Here is a 15,899-nt window from a genome sequence, read left to right as displayed (position 1 = left end):
AAAGAAATTGGTCTATAGTTACCTAGCACCTGAGGATCTGCAGATGGTTTCTTTAGAATGGGGCGCACATAAGCTTCCTACCATGTGGATGGAATACAACCAGTGTGAATGGAGGAGGTAACATTTTTTTGTATTGGAGAAGCGCAAATGGGGGCAAGAAGGGCCATGGTACTCGGGTGGCGTAAATCGGCTGGGGAGCCTGATTTCGCAGCCAGGAGTAAGTTATGTATATCCTCAATCGAGATGGTTTTGAACTGATTGAGGTGACCAGTGATAGGTGACATGTAGTTGCCCTTGGTCGTGGTGGAACCCGAGATGACCGGGCTCGCAGTAGAGAAATTAGCATAGATCGTGGAGATTTTATCCTGGAAGAAGTTCGCTATGGAGTCACATAGTAATTGAGATTGTAGCGGTGACTGTCTACATGCTGGAGAAGAGGAAAAATCCTTAACTATGTTAAAAAGTGCTTTGGCAGAATTTTACACTTGTTCAATTTGGGTGCGGAGGTAAGAACATCTGGCCGATTTGATTAGTTGGTGGCAATGGGATAAAGATGATTTATAGGCTAGTTTGTCTGCAGTATTTTTTCTACTCCTCCAGGGTCTTTCTAACGCTTTGCATAGTGACTTTTTATTTTTGAGATCGCCTGAATACCAGGGGGCAGAAGGCCGTCGGGTATCAGAGTTGTTACTTTTCAGCAGTATAGTTGCATCAAACATTTTTTCCAAGATGGAGTTAAACGTGGCCAACAAATCCGAGGGATCCTGATAAAATTGACCTGGATCTAGCCATAATTGGGAGAATGTTTTGCTAAAGGCTTCCAAAGAAAGCTTTTTCCAGGGCCTAGTTCTGTTATGATTCAGTGGTTTCTGGGGGGTCGGGAGGTTGTCTTAGAATAGACCTGGAGGGAGAATTGGATCATACAATGATCTGTCCAGGTCAGGGAGAGAGGGGGAAGTACTCTTACTCCTTCAGAGTTAGTCAAAATGAGATCTAATGCATGGCACGCACAGTGGGTGGGACCACATACCCTCTCTGATAGGCCGATGTCACTCAGAATGGAAATGAGCTTCAGGAATTTCGGGTTTATTGCGTCTTCACCATGGTAGTTGTAGTCCCCCAGTAGAATAAAGTTGCTGGAGGCCAGCACCTGCGTAGCAATATATTCCATCAAGAGGTTAGTGAAGTTGTTTTGGGTCCGGGGGTCGGTAGAGCAATGCCCCGTCCCAGGATATAGATCGGGCAATGGCAACTCTAAAGATTCCCAGTTCCATTGCGGTGTTACTCAAAGTGGAGAGCCATTGTACTTTTAAATGACTCTCGAAGGCGATCCCTATGCCACCTCCTGATTTCCCCGTTCCGTCTAAATGGATGAATTTATAGTCAGCGGGGATAGCAAGATTAATGGCGGGGTTTGTGGGAGTTAGCCAAGTTTCTGTTAGGAAACATAAAACAGGGGAGTAGGTGGAGATCAAGTCCCAGATCTCAAAGGGGTGTTTTACCAAAGATCTGACATTACATAGAATGTAGTTTAAAGTATTGTGCGTTTGAGAAAGGACTTTTGAGGACTCATTAACAGAGGAGCCCACCAGGGTGCATTGAAATCTACATTTCTTGCAGGCCAAGGCTAAGGTAGCAGGAAACGAGAGGCAACAGCTACTCACTGAACCATACTTGTTGGAAGTAGTTGCTCTTATTTCCCGCAGAGTGGTTCCTGAATAGGTGTTGCGAGTGGAAAATGGAGCCTCTGCATAGTTTGGGCAGCATTTCTCACCTCGGACTGGCGCGGACTGGCGCACACGGGCTTGCCTTTGGTGTGCCTTCGGCGCGCTGGCGGCGCGCCCGCTGCGCGTCCGGGCCGTAGGCTCATTGTATGTAGCAATACTCAGGTGGGCCACAACAACTAGCCCACCACCCCAAAATTACCCCCAAGATGGCGGCTCCAGTGGTGTGGGCAAAGAGTTCTCGTCTCCTTCTCCAACCAGCGCCTACTCGGCTGATATGGAGTAGCGGGAGGCGCGTGTACAAAGAGCGGCTGGGTAAAATATTTTTTTTAAAACAATAGTGCAGATTAAAATGCACAACAAGTCTTAACTTGGGTTCCTAGCTTCCGCCTCAGGAAACCCCAAAAAGGTGCGCGTGTGCGTACTATGACTGCCTTTATGCTCCTGAGGCCAGGTAGGCCACAACAACTAGCCCGCCACCCCAAAATTACCCCAAAGATGGCGGCTCCAGTGGTGTGGGCAAAGTGTTCCCATCTCCTTCTCCAAGCAGTGCCTACTCGGCTGATATGGAGGAGCGGGAGGCGCGTGTGCAAAGAGCGGCTGGGTAAAAGATTTTTAAAAAATCAATAGTGCAGATTAAAATGCGCAACGAGTCTTAACTTGGGTTTCCGGCTTCCGCCTCAGGAATCCCCCAAAAGGTGCGCGTGTGCGTACTGTGACTGCCTTTATGCTCCTGAGGCCAGGTGGGCCACAACAACTAGCCCGCCACCCCAAAATTTCCCCCAAGATGGCGGCTCCAATGGTGTGGGCAAAGTGTTCCCGTCTCCTTCTCCAACCAGCGCCTACTCGGCTGATATGGAGGACCGGGAGGCGCGTGTGCAAAGAGCGGCTGGGTAAAAGATCTAAAAAAAACAATAGTGCAGATTAAAATGCACAACGAGTCTTAACTTGAGTTTCCGGCTTCCGCCTAAGGAATCCCCCAAAAGGTGCGTGTGTGCGTACTGTGACTGCCTTTATGCTCCTGAGGCCAGGTGGGCTACAACAACTAGCCTGCCACTCCAAAATTTTCCCCAAGATGGCGGCTCCAGTGGTGTGGGCAAAGTGTTCCCGTCTCCTTCTCCAACCAGCGCCTACATGGCTGATGGAGGACCGGGAGGCGCGTGTGCAAAGGGCGGCTGGGTAAAAGATTTTTTTTAAAACAATAGTGCAGATTAAAATGCGCAACAAGTCTTTACCAGGGTTCTTGGCTTCCTTCCGCCTCAGGAATCCTCCAAAAGGTGCGCACGTGCGTACTGTGACTACCTTTATGCTCCTGATGCCAGGTCGGCCACAACAACTAGCCTGCCTCTGGGCGAGTATTCCATGCTCTCCAGTGGGGATACCACCCTTTCTTCTGGACGAGTATTCCGTGCTCTCCAGTGAGGATTCCTCCCTTTCTTCTGGGCGAGTATTCTATGCTCTCCAGTGGGGATACCACCCTTTCTTCTGGGCGAGTATTCCGTAATCTCAAGTGAGGATTCCTCTCTTTCTTCTGGGCAAGTATTCCATGCTCTCCAGTGGGGATACCACCCTTTCTTCTGGGCGAGTATTCCACGCTATCCAGTGAGGATTCCACCCTTTCTTCTGGGCGAGTATTCCATGCTCTCCAGTGGGGATACCACCCTTTCTTCTGGGCGAGTATTCCGTGCTCTCTAGTGAGGATTCCTCTCTTTCTTCTGGGCGAGTATTCCACGCTCTCCAGTGAGGATTCCTCCCTTTCTTCTGGGCGAGTTTTCCACGCTCTCCAGTGAGGATTCCTCCCTTTCTTCTGGGCGAGTATTCCATGCTCTCCAGTGAGGATACCACCCTTTCTTCTGGGCGAGTATTCCATGCTCTCTAGTCAGGATTCCTCTCTTTCTTCTGGGCGAGTATTCCATGCTCTCCAGTGGGGATACCACCCTTTCTTCTGGGCGAGTATTCCACGCTCTCCAGTGGGGATTCCTCCCTTTCTTCTGGGCGAGTATTCAATGGTCTCCAGTGGGGATACCACCCTTTCTTCTGGGCGAGTATTCCACGCTCTCCAGTGAGGATTCCACCCTTTCTTCTGGGCGAGTATTCCATGTTCTCCAGTGGGGATACCACCCTTTCTTCTGGGCGAGTATTCCGTGCTCTCTAGTGAGGATTCCTCTCTTTCTTCTGGGCGAGTATTCCATGCTCTCCAGTGGGGATACTACCCTTTCTTCTGGGCGAGTATTCCACGCTCTCCAGTGAGGATTCCTCCCTTTCTTCTGGGCGAGTATTCCACGCTCTCCAGTGAGGATTCCTCCCTTTCTTCGGGGCAAGTATTCCGTGCTCTCTAGTGAGGATTCCTCTCTTTCTTCTGGGCGAGTAGTCCATGCTCTCCAGTGGGGATACCACCCTTTCCTCTGGGCGAGTATTCCACGCTCTCCAGTGAGGATTCCTCCCTTTCTTCTGGGCGAGTATTCAATGCTCTCTAGTGGGGATACCACCCTTTCTTCTGGGCGAGTATTCCACGCTCTCCAGTGAGGATCCCACCCTTTCTTCTGGGCGAGTATTCCATGCTCTCCAGTGGGGATACCTCTCTTTCTTCTGGGTGAGTATTCCATGCTCCCCAGTGAGGATTCCACCCTTTCTTCTGGGCGAGTATTTTGTGCTCTCTAGTGAGGATTCCTCTCTTTCTTCTGGGCGAGTATTCCACGCTCTCCAGTGAGGATTCCTCTCTTTCTTCTGGGCGAGTATTCCATGCTCTCCAGTGAGGATTCCACCCTTTCTTCTGGGCGAGTATTTTGTGCTCTCTAGTGAGGATTCCTCTCTTTCTTCTGGGCGAGTATTCCACGCTCTCCAGTGAGGATTCCACCCTTTCTTCTGGGCGAGTATTCCATGCTTTCCAGTGGGGATACCACCCTTTCTTCTGGGCGAGTATTCCGTGCTCTCTAGTGAGGATTCCTCCCTTTCTTCTGGGCCAGTATTCCATGCTCTCCAGTGGGGATACCACCCTTTCTTCTGGGCGAGTATTCCTTGCTCTCCTGTGAGGATTCCTCCCTTTCTTCTGGGCGAGTATTCCATGCTCTCCTGAGTGAGTATGCATCCCATATGGGTGACCCGTACACACGGCTGAGAAAGCATTTTCATGCAGGTGGGCCTCTATCAGAGACGAATATCAATAGTGTAGTGGTGCTCATCAGCTTCATCCTAAGATCATTAGTACTCAGGGGCAGTGGCAATGCTATTAAAAAGACCTAATTGGAGGGCCCACAGGTTCTTTTTGGTGGTCATCGCTGGTGCTGCTGAGTGCCAAGGCATGGTGCTGCTCATGCCTCTTTCATCTACAACCCTATGCTTCTTGTCTGGCCAATCCCAAGGCGGCCCAGTCTTGATTCCATTCCATGACTCTTTTTTCCACCACTCTACCCTCCTGTGTCTGTTTGTGGTCAATGCCAGGGTTCTCTGGCATTGGTCCCACCTCATGCCTCTTTCACCCACCAATGTACCCTCATGTGTCTTTATGTGGTCAATCCCAGCATTCTCTGGTATTGGTTCCACCTCAAAGCTCTTTCTCCCACCATTCTAGACTTCACACCTCTTTATTTCCTTAAGACAAAGGCTGCCTAGTGTTGAGTCCACCCCCTGTCTCTTTCTTCCACCGCCTACACCTCACGTCTCTTCTTTTAGGGAATACCAAGGCTGCCTAGTCTTGATGCAACCTAATGCGCCTTCTTACTAGTTAATACTACCTTATGCTTCCTCCTTGTCCCATGAGTATCAAGGCCACCTAAACTTGATTCCACCTCATGCATCTTTCTTCCCCTTCCTGCATTTCTCATCTCTTTGTCTAAATCTTAAAGGTACTTTTCAATCCCACCGTTCTACCCTTGTCACTGTTATCCAATCTTCCACTTCTTCCACTCTTTTTTGCTTTTCTCTTAGTTACCAAATAATCCACAGTCCCCCAAAGTGACTGCTGATGCCCACCCCTTGCAACCAATGGCAGTGGTTCTGCACCATCCTGGTGAAGTTGGCATGAGGGTGGGGTAGGCACATAACAGCAGTATTTTGATCCCATTGGACTAGTATCAGAAATCCACTCCACACATAAATTCAGGAGAAACAGCAGATTATTCTCCAGGGAACTTTGCATGACCATTGGGTGAGTACCCCACTCTTGCTGCAGGGTATTGCTTGCTGCCTGCCGGCTGAGTACTGCGGCCACCCTGCTGTGTGACTATTGTCTCCTCACTAACAGGGTGAAAAGTTACCCCTTGTTGGATAGTGAGGGTCCTTGCACTCTACCTATCCATCAATCAATCAATCAATCAGGTGATTTTAAAGCGCACTACTCACCCGTGAGTGTCGCAAGGCGCTGCGGGGGGCAGGTGCAGCTCTAGGTTTAGCCGAAAAGCCAGGTCTTTAAGCTCTTACTGTAGGTGTACAGGGAGGGGGAGCGTCTGACGTTGATAGGGACTTCATTCCAGGCCTTGGCAGTGACGTAGGAGAAGGCTCTACCACCCGCTTGGCTCTGCAGATGCGCTCGGTTTCTGCCAAGGTGATATCGCCTGAGAGGATCCACTTGAAGGTTTTCCGCATGATACGGAGCGAGTTGAAGCAGGTGGAGGCAACAGCGTTCATCTGGTGAGTTATGGAGAGCGAGGAGTAGAAGATGATGCCAAGGTTACGGGTGTGGTCCGTTGGGGTGTGATGGTTTCTGAGGGCAGGTGGCCAAGTGTTGCCCCTAGCTGTGGGGAATGGTACGAGGACGAGGACCTCGGTAATGTCTGAGTTGAGCTTTAGGCAGCTGCTGCTCATCCAGGCTGTGACGTCCTTCATTCCTTCCTGGAAACTGAGTCTGCTTGCTTCAGGGTTCTTTGTGAGGGAGATGATGTGCTGGGTGTCATCTGCGTAGGGTACTATGCTGAGTCCATGCTGTCCGATGATGTTAGCGAGGTGTTAGCGAGGTGGGTCATGTTGATATTCAAAAGCGTGGGGCTGAGCGATGATCCCTGGGGTACTCCGCAGTTGAGCTCTGTGACTTTGGAGAGGAAGGGTGGAGTCTGATCCTTTGGGTTCTGCCGGCAAGAAAGGACCGGATCCATTCAAGGGTGGTTCCCCTTATGCCGGCGTCGTGGAGTCTGACTGCGAGAATGTGGTGGGAGATGGTATCGAAAGCAGCAGAGAGGTCTAGCAGGATGAGGACTGAGGTGTGGCCCTGATCGAGGAACATGCGGCTGTGGTCGCTGGCGGCCAGGAGGGCGGTCTTGGTGCTGTGGTTACTTTGGAATCCAGATTAGGAAGAGTCAAGGATAATGTTCTATTCGATGAGGGTAAATGTAAATGTAAATGTACATGTATTTATATAGCGCAAATCACTGACAGAGGTCGGTATCTAAGCGCTTGCTTAGGGAACCCATCCTGGTATTCCCTTGTGAGATAACCCCGGCAGGGTATCCACAAGGTGAAAGCCAGGCATCCCGCCGCGAGGGGCCTTTGTGAAGATTAAGCAAGCTATTGCCCAGAGTCGCAGAGTGTGAACCCGTGAGTCGAGAAGGCACCGGAGCGAGAATTATCGAGTCCGTGGAATTTTTTAGCCCAAGACCCGCCGAGGCGGGGAATTGAACCCTGGTCCACGGCCGATCTCAGCTTCTGGGTCTGCCGCCTCTAACCCCTGAGCCACACTTCTCCACAGGGTGTGTAAGATGGGCGTTGATGACTTTCTCAGTGACCTTGGCCATGAAAGAGAGAAGAGCGATGGGGAAGTAGTTCTTCAGGTTTGTCGGGTCGGCGGAGGGTTTCTTCAGGAGGGGCTTGCCCTCAGTCTGCTTCCAGTCATCAGGAAAAAGTCTGGATTCGAAGGTGGTGTTGATGGTGTGGCGTAGTTCGGGCACTATGGCTGTGGCAGCTCTGTGGAAGATGTGCAGTGGGCAGGGGTCCATTGGAGCTCCTAAGTGGGTGCTTTTCATGGTTGTGGTGATCTCGTCGGTGGTGACTCGAGTCAAGGTGGTGATGGTGGCTGACCACCCTTGCTGGAGGGAAGGGTGCTACCTGGGGTTTGCTCGCTGAAGATGTCGTAGAGGGTCTTGATATTTGTGTGGAAGTAGGAGCTGAGCTTGTCGTAGAGGTACTGGGAGGGTGTGACATCCGTGGATATGCTGGGAGGTTTGGTGAACTGCTGGATGATATTGAAGAGTTCCTTTGTATTGCTGGGGTTGGTGAGGATTTTTTTCTAGATGAAGGTCCTCTTGGTGGTATTCTGTCATGGTGTTCTTGTAGGTGATCTGGTCTTTGGTGGCTTTGCTGTTCCTCCATCATTTCTCGAGGCACCTGCAGGAACGTCTGATTCTTGGAGGTCGGAGGTGAACCAGGTGGGTTTCAGGGGGCGTTCTTTGTTGGGGTTGTGGTGGAGTGCGAGTTGTGTGTGCAGCTAGAGATCCAGAGGTGAAGCTCCTTGGCTGAGACATTGGCATCGGTCGTGGCGGAGGGTGGGTTTTGAATGAGGATGAAGTAGAGGTGTTCTTCTGTGACCTTGCCCCAGTTTCTTCTTGGTGGGCGCGGCGTGGGCAGGTGTGCAGTGGTGTGTTGAAGGGGAAGTGTAGTGGGGCAGTGGTGGTCTGTCCAGAGGGGTTGCGATGTGTGGCTGTTCCCTCCTTCAAAGATGGGATCGAGAGTGTGTCCGGCCTTGTGGGTGGGGGTGGTGACGAGCTGCTACAGTCTGATGTTAGCGAGGTTGTCTAGGAGGGTGGTGGAATCAGAGTTACTGCTGGTGTCGAGGTGGAAGTTCTGGTCTCCGATAAGAATGTAGTCTGTGGAGGCAATGGCGTGGGGTGCTATGAGGTCGACAGTGGTAGTAGTGAAAGAGGCGTGAGGCCCAGGGATCTGTAGACGAGGGTGCCCTGGAGCGTTGTTCTGGGGCTGGAGCTGGATCTGAAAATGGAGGTGTTGGATGGGGAGTAGCTTGTGCTGGCGGTGGAGAGTTGGAGGGAGCTCTTGTGTGTGATGGCGAGTGCACCACCTGGGCGTTCATTCCTTTGGAGATTGTAGCTATCGGGGATGGCGGTGCCGATGTCCGGGGCAGAGCAGAAGTTGGTCTAAGTTTTCGTATAGAAGGTGACGTCTGGCAGAGGGTGTTGAGGAGGTCCCAGATCTCTATGGCGTTTCTGTGCAGAGAGCGTATGTTGAGGAGGATGCACTTTAGGGCTCCGGGGGGTGTTGGTGTTAGTCTGGGGGCGGTGTCCATGGGGGTTTGGTTGGAGGCGAAGGTCTATCGGCCATGGGTGGTGTTTGGAGTGGCCCACTGGCAGTTGTTGTTCCTCCCTGGGTTGAATGAGAGGAGGGCAGCTGAGTCGTAGCGGTGTGTAGTCGGAGTTTCAGGGGTTCTGGTGCTGGTCACTGTCGGGTCACTTACAGGCTCAAACGGGCTTGCCCTCAGGGCTCCTTTGGTGCACCAGCATCGCGTCCGCTGTGCGGATGCGCAGTGGCTGCTATTAAATAGGGAAGTGGGAGGGAGGCGCAGCTGGGATATGGGAATCGGCAGGGGCCGCAGGAAACGATTAGATTATGTGTCGCAGTCACTAAGGTGCTCTAAGTGTGCGAGGGGAATTCCCTCACCCAGCATATGCTAGCGATTTGCTACGTATGCTTTCCTGGAGTGATTCGGCAAGGGGACAGTCCGGAGGTTAATGGCGGCACTACAGGTACCCCGCAGGCTTTGACTGACATTCCCGGTCAATCCCTTTGCCGAATCACTCCAGGAAAGCATACTTAGCAAATCGCTAGCGTATGCTGGGTGAGGGAATTCCCCTCGCACACTTAGAGCACCTTAGTGAGTGCGACACATAATCTGCAAAACACTCACTTGGATTTTTAACTTGCACCCACACTATTTATGGTCCTGAGGAAAGCCAGCATTACTTAAGGCACTCGCTGAAACATGTCGACCAACATTGGATGTAGGTGGTCTTAACTCTACCACCACAACACCCACTTTGCTTTGCTTTTAACCGCTCACGGTGGCCCAGTTATTAAAATGTAATTTATCCTTGGGTACTGGGACCACCTTGAAGCCGTTTTAACCTTCACTTTATCACTCACCACACTGCACTTTCAGTAAAATACCTGCTCCGCTGTAATCAGGGGTTGAAGCACACCCGGGACACATTAGGTGTCACTGGGTGGGCCTGATGATGAAGTATGCCACCAACTAGGTTGGTGGGTGAGGGCTTCATGAAAACACCTATTAGGTGCCTGCTGATATGTCCAGAGTCCTACTACGGTCCCACAAGGCTAGTCCCTGTTGATAACACATATAAACCCCTGAGGATCCGGACTAGCTTTCTAGTCCTCTCTCTCTCCCTTGATACGCTCACATCTGAAATATCATTTTGACATTTTCTGGTCCCTGCCCAAATGACATGACTAACTGTGTGTCATCCACATATGAAAAGTTTCAAACACAAAGGCCTTGACTAGTTAGGCCAAGAGGGCAACATAGATGTTAAAAAGAGTCGGGCTTAAAGAAGAGCCCTGCAGAACACCCTTGAGTATAGAAAGTGGTGTTGGATTGGAATGTACCCATGGAAACAGTTTGAACCCTATCTTTGAGGAAATCTGTCAGCCAGTTAAGGACTGGTCACTGGATGCCAACTTGCTGAAGACACAGCACCAGAATAGAATGTAAGATGGTATTGAACGCTGCTGATAAGTCAAGCAAAACAAGTAAGGCATGATGCCCTGGGATAGTTTTATAATGTCTGCTTCTGCCAGCAGAGCAGTCTCAGTCCTGTGTGCTGGTCGAAAGCCTGATTGTGAAATGTCTAACAGGTTGTTAGTTTTGAGGTAGACCAAAAGTTGATTGTTAACATGTCTTACCCAGCAGAGGGGAGAGGAGTTGGCCTAACTGCTAGGGCGGTCGACCTCGAATCTTGGGAACTGGGTTCGAGTCTCAGCAATAACACTGAACATCTTGTGCAAATCACTTAATCTCCCTGTGCCTAACAAAAAAATGAATGTGTCCTCATATATTGCAACTGGTGCTATTTAAAGCGCTCTGATACCCGATTCGGGTCAAGCTTGCTCTATATAAAACTCTATAAAATAAAGGAGGGAGAAGAAATATAGGTCAATAGTTGGCGGGGTCTTTAGAGTCAGCCGTGGGTTATTCCAAGATGGGTGTCACATATGCAGCTTTCCATCGTTTTGGTACCACGGCTTGGCTCAGGGATTGATCACACAGTGCTATGATTGCTGAGGCGAGGATAGGGAAGAGGAAAGTGTGACATGTCGATGACATGGATCGGAAGGAGACCCCGATTTTGCTTTGGCTAGAAGATCCAGCATTTCTGTTTGGGAGATAGGTTTGAAACTTTCTAGTGTTACTGAGTGGGCGTGTCATGGAGGAAGAATAGGTGGGTTATTGATAGTGGGAAAACTATTGCAGATATTGTCTATTTTGTTTTTAAAACGCGTAGGTATGGTATTGCAAAATGTTTGAGAAGCTGGTGTATCTGAGGAACAGGGCTGTGGTTTGACAAAGGCATTAAGGATTTTAAATAGTTCCTTGGAGGAGTTGCCCGCCTCATCTATTTTGTTGGCGATATATTGTCTGCGTGCTGTCTTTATTTTGCTATGATATGAGCGCAGAGCAGCTTTAAATATGTGTTTATCTGCACTGGATTTTGACATCCTCCAGTTATGCTTTAGGGCCAGACGTAGGAAGCCTAATTCCGGTCGGTAACGGCTGAAATGACCGAATTTCGGCCGTTACTGACCGGAATTGGGCTTTTCAGATGTAGTTGGCCAAATTGTAGGATTCAGTAATTTACCGAATCGGTAACTTAAGGAATCGGTAAATTACCGAATTCTTAACATACTGATTCAGTAAATTACCGAATCCTTAATGTAGAGAGCACTCAAGTGAATGATTTTTACATTTAAGGATTCGTTATTTACCACCAACTATTAGTTGGTGGTAAATTCCGAATACCTTTTAAAAAGCAATTTTGTGCTTTTTATTCAGTGCCTTGTGGCAGACATACATGCCCTTAGGGCATGTATGTGTGCCACATGTGCACCCATACACCATTAAGGGGTGCAACAGGGTGTCAATGTGACACCCTGCCACCCTTGTAGGTCTAACCCCTATTCTCATTCATTCCTGTGGGCCTCCATGCCCAAATGAATGCATGGGGAATACTGAATCGGTAAATACTGAATCGGTATTTACCGAATTTTTCCGATTCTGTAAAAATTTAGCGAATCATTACCTACACATCATTTACCGATTGTAAAATACCGAATCAGTAACATTCGGTATTTTAGAATCGGTAAATTATATTTAGCTACATCTCTCCCGTAGACTTTTACAGCGTCATCTGTCAGTTTTCAATTCAACTGAATACCAAGGTGCGTTAAGACTCTGAGACTTTCCGGGGAGGGGTTACTTGAGCATAGAGTGGGTTTTCCTTGAATGTAGAGTGGGTCTTCCTTGAGCTTAGAGTGGGTCTTCCTTGAGCTTAGAGTGGGTCTTCCTTGAGCTTACAGTGGGTCTTCCTTGAGCTTAGAGTGGGTCTTCCTTGAGCTTACAGTGGGTCTTCCTTGAGCTTAGAGTGGGTCTTCCTTGAGCTTACAGTGGGTCTTCCTTGAGCTTAGAGTGGGTTTTCCTTGAACAAAGGGTGGCTGTTCCTCGAGTATAGGTTGGATGTTCCTCGAGCACACGGTGGGTGTTCTGCGAGGCTCTCTGCCCTTTTATAGCAGAGTATAGGGTGAATGATCCTCAGGTATAGGGTAGATATGCCTTGAGTATAGGGTGGGTGTTCTGTGAGAGTGGGTGTTCCTTGAGTATAGAATGGGTGTTCCTTTAGCATAGTGTGGTTTGGCTAACCTGATGGGGCGTTTCTAACCCTTCCTTATGTTCTCTATGTCTGTGCTTGTTTCTCTGGTGTGCATAACAAAACCATGTAGCGTCTTGGCAGTAAAGCAAGTATCCCCTCATAGGTGCAGAGTGTCTTGAGTAGTCAGAAGGCACAGTGTTAGCCTTGGGCTCCAGTGGGGTCCTGTCCAGCAAACTGGTTCATTGGAGAGCAGTTGTAGCAAGTGAAGAGCTCACCTGGACGGTGGGATGGGGTGGGCCAGGCTGGTATCAGAGTGCAGGTGAGGAGCATAGGTAGATGAGGTCCTAGGCGGACTAGTCAGCTCACAAACACTTTGCACAGGTAGTGTATTTTAGCATTTCTCTGTAGAAATTGGGGGGTTCCCATTGACAGAGAAGCAGTACTCGCAACCACCCATCTTCCTACTGCCTCCTTGTCGTGGTTGGGACCCACAGTCAGCCGGTGGGCAGGGAAGAAGGTGGCTGACCTTAGGTTGACAGTCCATCTGTCTCCTCTGGCCCAAATATGTGGCCTTAAGGATGCGTAGCAGCCATTGTGTTTTGTGTTTTGGGGCGTAGGTTGTGTCAGAGACCGGGAGTTGGAATCTAGAACCCCCTCCCACCCCCAAACATTTATTTTTGGCTGTAGGGGTTCTTAGAAGGTGAGCGTGTTGGATTCCTGGAGAGTGGCTGTTTCGCAGATTTAGTTATCCCCACCACACCAGCTCTAATATTTAGTTTGGGGGTACTTAGTTGGTCAGTGGGTTGCTTTTCTGTTTCCTGGCTCTAACATTTGAGACCCAGGAACTCTTAGTCACTGGGGCTGCCTGATAAGGTTCAGTGCTGCTGCATCTTTCCGTGGTGGTGTTTGAGTGTTAAACACTGTGTTTTACGTTTACCCTGGGTGCGCATTGCAGGCCATTCCAGCAGCTGAGTAGGGCAATACTGATAGATGTTTGGTGCCTATAGGCAGGTCCACTGGATTTATGCAATTCTGCAATGGTGCCATTTTCCTTATAGCTATGGGTTTGCCGCGTTTGCCACATAAACCTGCATCTGCTGCACAATGTGCAGATTTCTACAAAATGTGTTCGTAGCTGAAATATATCAAAAGTTCCTAAACAGGCGTTGACTGGTGTTGCTGTGCAGTAGAAGTACTTTTGCATGTGCAAAAGAAGACTCGTCACATTTAATTTGCTTATTGCTCTATTCTGGGATTAAACTGATACTAACGAGTTGAAACTGTTACGCAGACTAAGTTAAAATGAGAAACAAGCATTGCAAAGTCAATAGGTCTTGCCAACGCTAGAGCAGGTGGCTTTGTCAATGCTTTTTTGCTATGTTGTTGATGTGTTTTATCTAGGAACCAGATTCAATATTGTGACCTTATGCCCCTATACGGCTATAATCAATACATATCCCTATAATGGGATAATAATCAGGGCCGTATTTTCAGTAAATCGCCTCTGCAGTCCATGACACAGCAGAAGCTACTTCCTTAGATTCCTAGAGAGCACACCGAGTTCTTTCGACACACCAAACCCAAAGCAACCTGGGAAAGCCCTGCTTGCTTTGTTTTGATTTGTAATAGAACTCCTGCGAGCACTGTAAGAACGACCAGTTCTTAGTGACATCTTTATTGACGTCTTCTGTCCAAACCTTACGTCAAACTCGGCACCTTTCAGGTATAAATATACCAACGTTGCCTTAAGCAAACACACAGTGGTGATTCTGGAGCAGAGCAGCTAATCTACTTTCCGAGAGCCCAGCAGAAGCGAGAAGTCCACGGACGCTGCCCCTCCTCTTTGACGCGCTGAGAAAGACGCTGTCTTTTCTCCTGCTGAGAAAATCCAGCTCCGGCGTTTCCAGCCTACCCTTGCGGGTGACTGGAATATCGAGTCCTGAGAGGGAGATACCAGACCTCCTACATTCTATTCCCAAGGTACAGTGCTGACTAAACCCTTAGAGAGAATTCTTGAACAGAACCTTTGCAACAAAACCTACTTAACTAAAACTACTACGTACTTACTCCTTCCTACGTATTAGGCTTAGGTCAGGTACACCGGGGTAGGCTTAGTTTAGAAGCACCAGTTGAGCACGTTAGGCTATGTATATATGTATATATATTTTATCTATTTTAAAGTGTCTTATGGCTAAGAAACCATATCAATGCTTTTACAGTATTATTTCATAATACTCCTTTTACTGTACATACTTTACTTTATAACAAGTCTTGCAATTGTGGCAATTCATTTCACTTGCATGAGAAGGAAGACTGCTCAATAAATAATATCTTTTATTGAAAACGCCTGTCTCTCTATTCTCTGCACCCTGGTGAAATTAAATATGCACATCTGACTGAGTAATGTAAATGTGGGTGTACTTGTAAAGCGCACTGCGACTCCATGGAGTATCCTGGCGCTGAAGACCGCTGGGGAACCTGTCCTGGTTTTCCCTGTGAGATGGTCCCTTTCTGGGTATCTCCAGGGTGAAACCAGGCATCCCTGGCGTCTGTGGGGGGCCATTGTAGAGATGAGGCAAGCTTAATGCCCAGAGTTGCCGAGTGTGTGCCCTGTAGGAGTAGGCACCAAGGCGAGAATTATCAAGTCCGTTTTGACCCTGGTCCACGACCCTGCTGCGTCGGGAATTGAACCTTGGTCCCGGGCCGTTCTCTGCTTACGGGTCTGCCGCCTCTAACCAGTGAGCCACACCACTCCACAAGGGAAATAGCTGTCTATTGTTTCACACGACTCTAGAGATTGACTCTTATTGTGAGGGAGCAAAGTTGTCATGTTTATGCGGTTGTCGGAAGCTGAATCCCTTCTTGTCTGAGCCAGGGAAGCTGATCACTTCCTATTCAGTCAAGAAAGTTTCCAGTGACCTCTGAGCTAGCTGGCGCAAACCTAAATTAAGTCTAACATAGTCAGTAGAGACCTAGAAGACCTCAGTCCTACGTCTAAACTGCTGTTTATGTTATTCCAATGCGCAGGGTCTATAGGGAAAATAGGAACTACACTACATACACTGTATAGCAGAGTGGCTCTGCACATAAGTGACTCTGCAGTACAACATGGCTAAAACAACATTGACAAAGCGTATTGCTTTAACGTAGGCAAGACCTATCTGCTTTGCCAATGCTTTCCTATCTGGTGGAAGGGGTGCTCAGGGGAAGGAGAAGCAACAATGTGGTAGGGAGCGAGGGGGTGGGCATGAAACAATGTTGGAAAACAAGGGTAATCAACAAATGGAAGGCAACAAACAACGAAGCAAGCAACAAACCACAGGGAAACTAAAACAAATAACTGGGCAAGCAACAA

This window comes from Lissotriton vulgaris, unplaced genomic scaffold (assembly GCF_964263255.1).
Source record: "Lissotriton vulgaris unplaced genomic scaffold, aLisVul1.2 SCAFFOLD_1472, whole genome shotgun sequence".
In the NCBI taxonomy this organism is placed as follows: Eukaryota; Metazoa; Chordata; class Amphibia; order Caudata; family Salamandridae; genus Lissotriton; species Lissotriton vulgaris.
Note: the sequence above shows the minus strand (reverse complement) of the source record.